Below are 10,815 nucleotides of genomic sequence, written 5' to 3'. Positions count from 1 at the left end.
AACAACAAAACAAGACACATGCAGCGACGATAGCAGCAGGATAAACCCACAAAACACACGTTCGTCCATCATTAGAGCCGGTGGCTACAGTGAAAACAGAACGAAACCAACAATTCAAACAGAAAAATAACATAGTGAGACACGTAATGATGAAGTCGTTGTAAAATGTGTCAACGTTGGATTCTTTCCGTCGTCGCCGTTCCCGAGTCGTCAGCTGAGCGAGGGTGTTACTGTTGCGTAGAGAAAACGTGCCCTACAACAATACAATCCACATGAACTTGAAGAGAAAATACGGTGTCTGTATCTCACACACTCACACAGAATTATTGGGGGAGTGTGAAATTAAGAGAGGACTCTCAAGGGCTATGTGAAATTGAAAAGAGATCCTTAGTGCTGTGGCAGCAAATAGCCTCTGCCAGCTCCAACTGAAATGAGTCTTATTTCACATCCTCCTCCATGTGCGTGCGTGTTGGTGTGTTGGTATGGAAATGACATTTACTCACCGACAACCAAGCCGTTGGCAGTTCATTTCCGTTGCAATTCCCAGCATTCATTGAATCTACAATTTTATTTTGTTGCCTTTGTTCGCTCGTTCGCGCTCCTCCAGCCAGTTGGCCAACCAACCAACCAAACAGGCAGCCAGCCAGCCATCCATCCATTCAACCAACCATTCTGATTCTCCAAGTGGATGTTTTGGATTTTTTTTCGCGTTCCATTGAATGTATCGTTGTGTTATGCTGTTGTTGTTGTTGTAGTTTTAGTTGTCATTCAACGTCTGGACCATTTGTTGTGTGTTTGGTTTATCTTTCAATATCCAATTGCGTTTCTTCATTCGTCGTGATTCGTTGTGTTTACTGGACGCGCGCTTTAAAACAATACAAACTAATCGAGTTCTTCACCAAAAAGGGGGGCTTTGGATTTTTTTTATTTTCTTCTTGAATTTAGATAGAATTAATTTTTCTAAACTACTTTTCTCAACATCAATACAAATGGAATTGAAGTGAAGTGAAATGAAAATCAAAAGCATATCTTAAATAAATGCTTATCATCTTAACAATCTGCAAAGAAAAGAAACCAACCAGTAAAATATATAAAAATTGTGTGTGAGTTGTGCAAAAAATTAAAAAAAAAAAAAATTAAATAAAAAACACAATTTGTGAAATCTTGAAATTTTGACCATTTTAAAAGAGTATGTTACCACAGAGTAAATTATTACATAAATGTGCTGCGTTACATTAAAAAAAGGATATTCCATCTATTAAGAAAATATTTAAAAAAGGAATTTTGATTTACCGACGCTTACCTCTCTAACGGATATTCAGTATTCAACCAAAAATTACTGCCGCCGGCATAGGAAACTTTTCTCGGAAGTGAGTATAAAATGTTAACGTTTTATTGTAAATCTATATCTATATATATAAATGTAAGTTGTGTTAGTTACTACGCTTATAACTCAAGAACCGCTGATCTGATTTTAACGATTCATACAAATTCTGAATTGTCTCTTTTCCGAAAAGGATAATATTCAAAAAAATCGCGTAAAAATGTGATATATTAACATTTTCAATTTGAATTCTGAAATGTACAATCGTAATGTTTTATTTTGTATGTTTTTTTTTCTATTTTGACTTACTTTTTTCGAATGTACATTTGTAGTGTTTTTTTTAATATTTTTTTTTTTTTCTTTTTGATTCGAATATTAATACCAATTTATTTTGACTCGATTTCTTGAGAACTGAAATAGAAGCCGGGTTACATTGAAGTGTAGTACCAAATTATGTGGTGGCGAAACGACACCTATTTCGTTTCGCCACCACATAATTTATCGAATATTTTAACGCGGTCACACCAAATTTAAGTCAAAATTTCTAAAAATCTTGAAAAAAGAGATCTCATTGCAAAAATTCTCAAATCGGGGAAAAAATTACATAAGGTATAACTAAAGAACGGCTTGACAATTCATACAATTTTGGAATAGTATCCAATAAAAATATTAATAACAAATTTCTTTTTGGTGTGATTTTTTTCAATTTGACATACTATATTGAAGTGAACATTTTTTATTGCCTTGAAATCTGAATGAATAATATTTAAAATAAAATGAGTGAACTACGTGGACCTACATCTTTCATATGGCAATAATCCGCCCAATGAGAACTCAAAATGAAATTCATTGGAACTGCAGTCAGTGAAATACCGAATATAAAGGGTGCAAAATGGTAGAGCGAATTGGACATTTAGGAAAAAAGAAAGAAATTGTTCCTAAACTTTCAAGATGTCTTAAATCGCTTTTGCAGGTCATGATATATGACCCCCGGATAAGGGTACAACCCTATTTCAAGTATTGTTTACATTTTAACCACATTTTTCTCACACCCATTTTAATTTGATAAGAAACCATCCTCGCAAAATATGATCATGTTTTGGTATAACCATCATATAATTTAAGCCATGTTCGGGGTCTTCGACATTTTTTTCATCTTTAGGCCTTTATTTGGCATCTTTGTTTCTAAGGGTGTAAAAAACCTCTTCTCATAATATTTTCAATTTTCGGAGTAGAGTCCATCTTGGTCTTGACCACATTCATCAATTGATTTGGCTAAAAAATTGTATTTAGGCAACTCTGGGGTAGAGAATCGTCCCTCAGATAATTGTCCACATAGGCATTTATTCGAGTATAGTTCTCACATTAGTGTACCCACAAATCCGCTTTCCTAACCAATGTTTGGTCAGAAAAGAAAATTTGATATACTATTGAATTTGAAACTCCCAAGAGAATATTAGTTGGGAACGTAGATGTGGGATTAACATCTACATGCCATAAACTCCAAAATATCAAATTGTGGCAGAAACATGAAAAAATTACGAATATTAATTTTTTTGTTCGTTATTGAATTATACTATGATGAAAAATATGGACTTTATGGGTTCTCCAACTCACAATTTAAATGACAAAAATAAATTAATTAATATTTAACGGTAATGGGTGTAAAAAAGCAATTATCTTCGACTATTTTGAAATAATTCCGCCCTCAATTATGAGGTGGACAAAACTAAATACCACGCAGCACGGTATTCTTAACATTGGAAATTCAATACCAAAAATTTAGCTGAGTTTTCACATGGGGCTATTATAGAAGTTCTATATCATACAGGTTTTTAACACTCAATTATAGCCTTAGGCTGAAAAATAAGATCAGGCTATTCAAAATATCTAAAACCGACGGTAGATTATTATCTATTATAATTTTTCCCATGAATGTTTATTTCTATTTAGAAATTACTATGGAGTTATTTTACTTATAATAAAAATTGTGCCGCTTTCATAATTCTATAATGCTTAAAAAAATATGCATTAAAGACTAAAAGTAAGGGCCGGCAACGCGGACCGGGCCAGCTAGTTTAGAATAAAAATGCAGATTTTGAAAGACTCGATGGAAAATACTTAAAAAAAAAACATTATATTTCATTTTATAGAATCCAAAACAAAATAATGTCTTCAACAATTTTTAAAAGAAAAAATCACATGTGGATATAGAATTTCATGCATTTACCATAAAAATTAAAATAAACGAATTTGACAATTTTCAAAAAATAAAATCCCTTAAAAATTCTGTTAAAATCTTAAAAACAAAGAATGTAGCCATTATATTAGGATCTATACGATGGCGTGGACCTGCATAGGCAACTTTTGTCATAAGCCATTACAATATTTAAAACCGAAACATGAACAAATAAAAATCGGTGAATAATCGGTTCAATTTTATGGAGGCTACACCAAAACGAGGACCTGCACAGAAATCTTTCTTTCATAGGCTGTACTATCCATTACGAACTTCAAATACCAAATTTGAAACATTTCCGGTAAATAATGTCGCTTAAATCACCAAAATATCGATAAAAGGGAGGTACCGTTATATGGGGGAACTACATGGCCAATTTTCAATACCAATAGTCCTTTATTAACCTACTTTATTTCGTTCGGAAGCTAGATTGATTTTCACAGACGGACGGACATCGCTAAATCGACATAAAATTTTATGCTGATCAAGAAAATATATACTTTTCGGGGTCTAAAATGTGTATTTCGATGTGTTACAAACGGAATGACAAACTTAATATAGGGTTGCCCATATTCGACGCACCTTTGGGCGTCGTTGTAAAGTGGACCGAGCCATGCCCAACTGCTGAGATTGGCGTTCTTGCGATGTTCTTGAGGACCTCTCAACACTGGCTCGTACGGCAGCGATATTCTCGGCCGATCGCCTTGGTCGACTTTCATATGGCCTCTTTGGATTAGAATGAGCCTTACCAGTCGAAAATTTTTCGTATAAACGCATAATGGTGTTGTGAGAAGGCGCACTTCTCACATTTTTTTTCACAATTGACTTCTTCTGTTGAATGTAAATTTCAACTATTTCAGAGCGCTCGCGTGGCGTGTATTGGTTCATGGTAAAAATCTGCTTGGACAGATGCTTCAAACGCGGTATGTCATTTTTTTCACTATTTTTTTTATTTAAAGAGAAAATTGTAAATATGGATGAAATAAGCCACAAAGGCTGAATACATGTATTCAGTTTTAACAATTCAACTTTGTTTGTTTCTGTTTACGTTGAAAATTAAAGCGATTAAAAGAAAACGTGTGAATATTAAGAACATGAAATGGCTACATTTGGAATAATTAATTCTTTTTTATTTGGTTGGAATATATTAATTTGTGTATTTCTTTAATTCGGCTGTAAAACAGTTTCGCTCGTACAGAATGGTGAAATCACTGCTGAAAATATCAGTTATATGTTGTTTTGTTTTCCAAATAAAGCTGTACAATTTTACACATTTTCGAGAGAAGAAGCAATTTTTTTTTTGATTTTAAAAGTTTACAATTCAATTTTTTCTTATGAAAAGTAATCTTTTTTAATTAGAACCGTCAGGTAGTGTTCAGTAATTCAAAAGTGAAAGCTTTATAAAAGTGCTGTAGAAATGTCTTTAAAATTAACTCAAATATGTTCATATTTTCACTACATCCGAAAAGTTTATAGAATTAAAAATAATTCCGAGAAGGTCCGAAAAGTTTTAGTTTTTGTATTTTGGTATAGAATGTTGTCTTTGTTTTATTTATTTATTTATTTTTGTTTTATGCTTTCAACAAGTAAGCAAAGGCTATAGTCGTGTGGGGCCGACCATGTGATACCCTACAACACTACAATATGTTCGAAGTCCCCTTATATCCAAATCCATTTTGGAAGATTTTGTTTTTGAAATAATGTCAAAGAGCCCCGCTCAGAGGTTACCCTTAGTTTTTTGACCCGGAGAATTTGGCCAATATTTACGTACTCCGTAGTGTTGTTAAGTATTCAAAACAATTTCACACGAAAGTTGTGGTATATTTTACAGCTAAATATTATCCAATGGTCATTCAAAATGCTAAACTTCTTCCCTGTCCTTAACTCTCTACAGATGCGAAATTGTCACAATAGTTTGCATTGTATCTTGGATAGTATTGAAAAGGAGATACATCGGTCCACGTTCTCGTATAGACCCCTTGTATGACGGGACCTCTAGTTCCGGTTTTACATATATATATATATATATATATATATATATATATATATATATATATATATAATTCCGGTTGTATACTCAATACAGGGTGAGATGAAAAAACTGCAACCAACTTCAGACTGCTGTCAATTCTAGCCCACTCGTCCGACAGCTGTTAAAATTATTCCAGTGACAGCTCATTATATTGTTTACACAAAAGCATTTTGGTGAAAAAAAGTTATTCGTGATGGAATTCAAGCGTGATAGTGAGATTTCTTTATATTTGGCTGGAAAACCACAATTGACTATCGTTAGAACACTCCAGCATTTAAATGTAAATAAATATTTTGTGTCTCGTAACATCGCTCGTTACGTTAATACTGGTAAAGTAACCCGACGTCAAGGAAGTGGACGGAAGAAAACAGCAACATCAGCAGAAACGATTCGAAAAGTAAAAAATATTCCATATATCGCAATATACGTTGATACTGGTAGCGTAACCCGACGTGAAGGAAGTGGACAGAAGAAAACAGCAACATCAGCAGAAATGATTCGAAAAGTAAAGAAGCGACTTGATCAAAACCCATTGCGACGCGGTGGGTCGCAATATTCCATTGAAAATATTGAAAAATGAGCTCGGGGTAATGCCATTGAAATTCCAAAAAGTGCAAGAACTTACACAGCAACTGAAAGAAAATAGACTCAAAAGAGCTAAAGAATTGCTTCGCTTGGCCGAAAGTGGTGAACAGCCGAATTTGGTTTTCTTCGATGAGAAAACATTCGTTGTCCAGCAGTTTGTAAACAAACAAATGATGGTATTGAAAATGAGATACAAAATCCCCTGTATGACGCTACCTACGGTTCCGGTGGTACATATATATAGTTCCTGTTGTATACTGTATATGTATAATAGTACCTCCCAATATCACTTATTTAGACAATTTAAGCAATTTTTTTAATAACTGTTTCGAATTTGATCGACATTGTAGTGTGTTTTACCTTCTGTGACACAAAAGAATATAGTGATTCAAATTTTCCAACGATACCTATACAACATTACCTCCAGATATTTGGTATTTTGATGATTTAGGCCACATTTTTCTATTCTAGCCACATTTTTCCACGGAATCGTTTTAAATTACGTTTGTAAGACACGCAATAAATAACAATCTTCGTAGTAAAAATTACCCATGTAACTGTTTTACAAAATGTATTGAATTCGCAAAATTTTAACTTCATTCTCCAACCGATTTCACTGGTATTTGCAGTTTAACGTGGGACACGTTCGAATATATTTAAATATATAACATTTAATCAATATTAATCCGAATATTTAATCCACATACTTTTATTTCTAAACGTTTCCTTCTCCTCATGATGGATGTTTATAAAAGTTCCTAGCGAACTTGAAGTTTTTTCCTACTTCTTATTAAAAGGTTCCTCATAAATTGTGATTCTATCATAAGGGAAAAATCAAATATAGTCACTTGCTTTACATTAGATTTGGATTGATGAGCCGATTCAGGGGAAGGAATAATTTTCAGTACATTTATTAAAAATAGTATTTTTATACCCTCCACCATACTATGGAGGGTATATTAACTGTGTCATTTCGTTTTTAACTCTTCGAAATACTCATGTCAGACCCAACAAAGTATATATATTCTTGATCAGCGTAAAACTCTAAGTCGATTTAGCGATGTCCGTCTGTCTGTTGTAATCACGCTATCTTGCGAACGAATTGAGATAGAAGGCTAAAATTTTGCACACATATTTATTTTGCCAATAGGCAGTTAAGTTCGTAAATGGGCCATGTAGGTCCACGTTTTCATATAGCCCCCATATAATGGTACCTCCGGATATTCGATATTTTGATGATTTTAGCGACATTATTCAGCGGGATTGTTTCAATTTTGGTATTTGAAGTTCGTAATGAATACTACAGCCTATGACAGAAAATTGTCTGTGCTGGTCCACGTCTTCGTATAGCCCCCATATAACGGTACCTCCCAATATTCGGCATTTTAATGATTTTAACATCATTATTCACCGGATTAGTTTCAAATTGCGTATTTAGAGTTCATAATGGGAACTACAGCCTATGACAGTAAGTTGTCTATGCAGGTCCACTTCTTCGTATAGACCCCATATATCATTACCTCCCTAAATTCGGTATTTTGATGATTTTACGTACAATACTCACCGAAATTGTTTGAGATGGCGTATTTGAAGCTCGTAATGGATGCTACAGGCTGTGAGAGAAAATTGTCTATGCAAATCCAGTTCTTCGTACAGCTTCGATGTAACGGTACCTTCCTACATACGGTTTTTTTATGATTTTAGTTACATTATTCGCCGTTTATTTCAAGTTTCGAGTTTGAATAAGGTAATGGCTTATGACAAACAAAGCCTATGTAAGTTCACGTCGTAGAAACCCCAATATAACGGCTATATTCGGTATTTTTAAGATTTTAACGACTTTTTAACGGATTTTATGTTTTGAAAATTTCCAAATTTGTTCCAAATGGTGGAGGGTATTCAAAGTTCGGTCCGGCCGAAATTACTGATTTTTACTAGTTTACATTAATTTAGTTATAAGGTTTTACATGCATGGTAGAATTAAGAAGGTAGCTTCGAGCAATTATATGTTTACATTTTTTTTTTAAATTATACCATTGACAACATCTCATTGCCAAAATGACTTTTCATAAATAGGAAACTATTTTCAATGAAATTATTGTTATTTATTGAAATTATTATGAAGTTAGTTGAATTAATTGTACCATGTATGAATGTTAAATAGAATAAAAAAAATAGTTTAAAAAATTGTCACACATTTTCACAGTTTCTAATCTTTTATGGGCTATTTAATAAACTAATTAACGGAAAATTTGTCCTTGTCATAATATTAAGCAAACAATTTTACAATTTTCTTTTCTTGTTATCAACACAATACTATTACTATCTTCATGCAAAAAAAAAGTTAATGCTTCCAAAGCGAACTCCAAAATTAATTTATAACGAACATTTATTTAAATATTAAAATATTTGAAAATGATAAAGATTTATTTTTTTGCAAACTTAAGACAAAACAAGTAAGCAAAGGCTACAGTCGAGCGGGGCCGACCGTTGAATACCCTACAACACTATAATAAATGATACAGTTTATATAGGCCATATACTCGAAAGAATTCCACATTGTGACAAATAATAAAAGAAAACCATCAGGTTTCGTTCTCTAATTTTCGAATAATAGCAACTTAAACTAATTTGCTCATTTCCAATTTATTGGTAGATGTTGCACGTAAATGGTCTTCCTAGATCTGGAACCAATATTTCCCAAAGACCTATAATCTTTCAGAAGTGGCAAAAGATTAACATTTATTATTGGTTTTTGACTGAAACGCATCTATATGAGATACAGCCATTTGACTATATTCTTCAACGAAATCAGCGTTAACGAAATAGTCAGAAGTGCGTCTTTCCTGTATTTGTGAATTCTCCAAAAAGTCACTGGAATGGACATTTTCGTATTTTATCTACAAAAGTTGGCAACTATTTCGCACATTGAATATTTTTGGATGGCCATCCAAAACTGCTTGGCTTTTGCAATGTCCGGTAACCCCCATTCAAATGTGCGTGAGGATCTGGCGATAATTACGACCTGCTGACAATTTTGCAGTTTTTTGGTCCATTTCAACCCCTAAATATATGGCGATCATCTCCAAAAAGAGAAGGCTTCTATTCTGACCCTTATCTTATGCCCATACAAAATTTCGTAAGGATCGGGCCATAAATGCGATCTGTATATGATATCCTAACTACTTAGTTTTGTTAGCTGTAGAAATATTACCAAATGTTTAATTCAAAATGAAAATATGCCAAAAAAATATGACAAAATTGAAAAAATATGAGAAAATTTTAAAAAATCAATATTTTCATCTTAAGAAAGATACTTTTATGCGATTTTTTATGACGTTTTTTCTATCCTGCCAAGAGGCCATTCTGAATTAATGAGAACTGTCGAAATCAGTTCAGCCGTTCTCGACATATATGAGATCTTTTAAGCATATCTCCTTTGATAGACATATAAATATCGCACATATTTTGCTACATATCCGATTTGTTGGATCTTAACATCAATGTAAAGATCAGAAGTAACCTTGTCATGGCTTTGTGATTTCGTCAGGATTTAAAATATTCGCGGTAATTTTTGAATTTTTTCAACAAAAAAGATGTGGTCTTTTTTACCCGCTAAATATTATCCGATGACCACCCAAATTGGTAGGCTTCTTCCCCGCCTTAAACTCTAGCTACATGCGAAATTCCGCGTCGATTGGTCTATAATTGCGACCTGTGTAGCTACTGCAAAATCCGACATTTTTCAGTATTTGGTCCATTTCAACCCCTAAACATTTGGCGATCATCTCCAAAAGAAATAGGCTTCGAGGTGTTACATAAATTCTGGCCCAATCAAACTTATAATACCCCCAACACATAGTGTTGTAGGTATAAATACGGATAGCCAAAAACGTTCGGATTGAATACTCAACGTATCAAAACATATGTACTGAAAGAAATTTTTTCCTCATGTACAAATATTTCAGAAAGTTACGGGATCTTATTCAGCACCATAACTGCTTCTACACTTTTCAATTTGCAAACACACAAATTTTCTATTTTACAGTACGTTTATATATGAGGGTTAACCCACTGGATTTGGATTTAAATTGTCATATCCATTACTTTTACTTCAAATAAATCCTCTCAAAGTAGGTTAACCCTACAAAAAGTTCTAACGTAAACATGGCATTACGCACTCTCTCTTACTAGACTTTTGGCTTATCGAATAATATTTGGTAAAAATTTGTGAAAATTGTTGTTTTTTACATAAATCCTGAAAGCAAGAACACTTATTTTTTCACTACTTATTTTAAATAACACGATATCCCAACAAAAAATCGTTTCCATTAAAATTATGTTTTTCATATTACTTATACTTAATTTTCCATGAAATATGTTTTATTACGAGATGCCTTTTTAATGTATATAGGTATTTTTATTTAAAAATGCCACAAAACAAATCAAAGCATTTTCGGATATTGTTTTTAATTTCGACACACAGAGTAAAACATTCCAAGAAACGAAATAAAAGACTATTTCAGCTGCAAAAAAAGAAATCGTTTTAAAGCAATGCCGTGACAATATTGACCAAAGGAAAACACAAAAACGCATGAATTAAATTTATGACAAACTGAAAATTTAACGCATATT

The 10,815-nt window shown here is 33.0% G+C and overlaps 1 protein-coding gene across 1 annotated transcript in view; it reads left to right on the top strand.

Annotated features, from left to right (window-relative positions):
* Window positions 1-480: 480 nt before the first annotated feature.
* LOC101892222 (protein single-minded) overlaps window positions 481-10,815 on the top strand; it is an 88,689-nt gene continuing 78,354 nt past the window's right edge. The window contains exon 1 of the mRNA XM_059127984.1: window positions 481-1,370. The gene's annotated coding sequence lies outside the window, so the exon portion shown is untranslated. The remainder of the gene's footprint in view (window positions 1,371-10,815) is intronic.

This window comes from Musca domestica, unplaced genomic scaffold, assembly GCF_030504385.1.
Source record: "Musca domestica strain aabys unplaced genomic scaffold, Musca_domestica.polishedcontigs.V.1.1 49, whole genome shotgun sequence".
NCBI lineage: Eukaryota > Metazoa > Arthropoda > Insecta > Diptera > Muscidae > Musca > Musca domestica.
The sequence above is the reverse complement of the archived record's forward strand: the minus strand, read 5'-3'. Positions and strand labels throughout refer to the sequence as shown.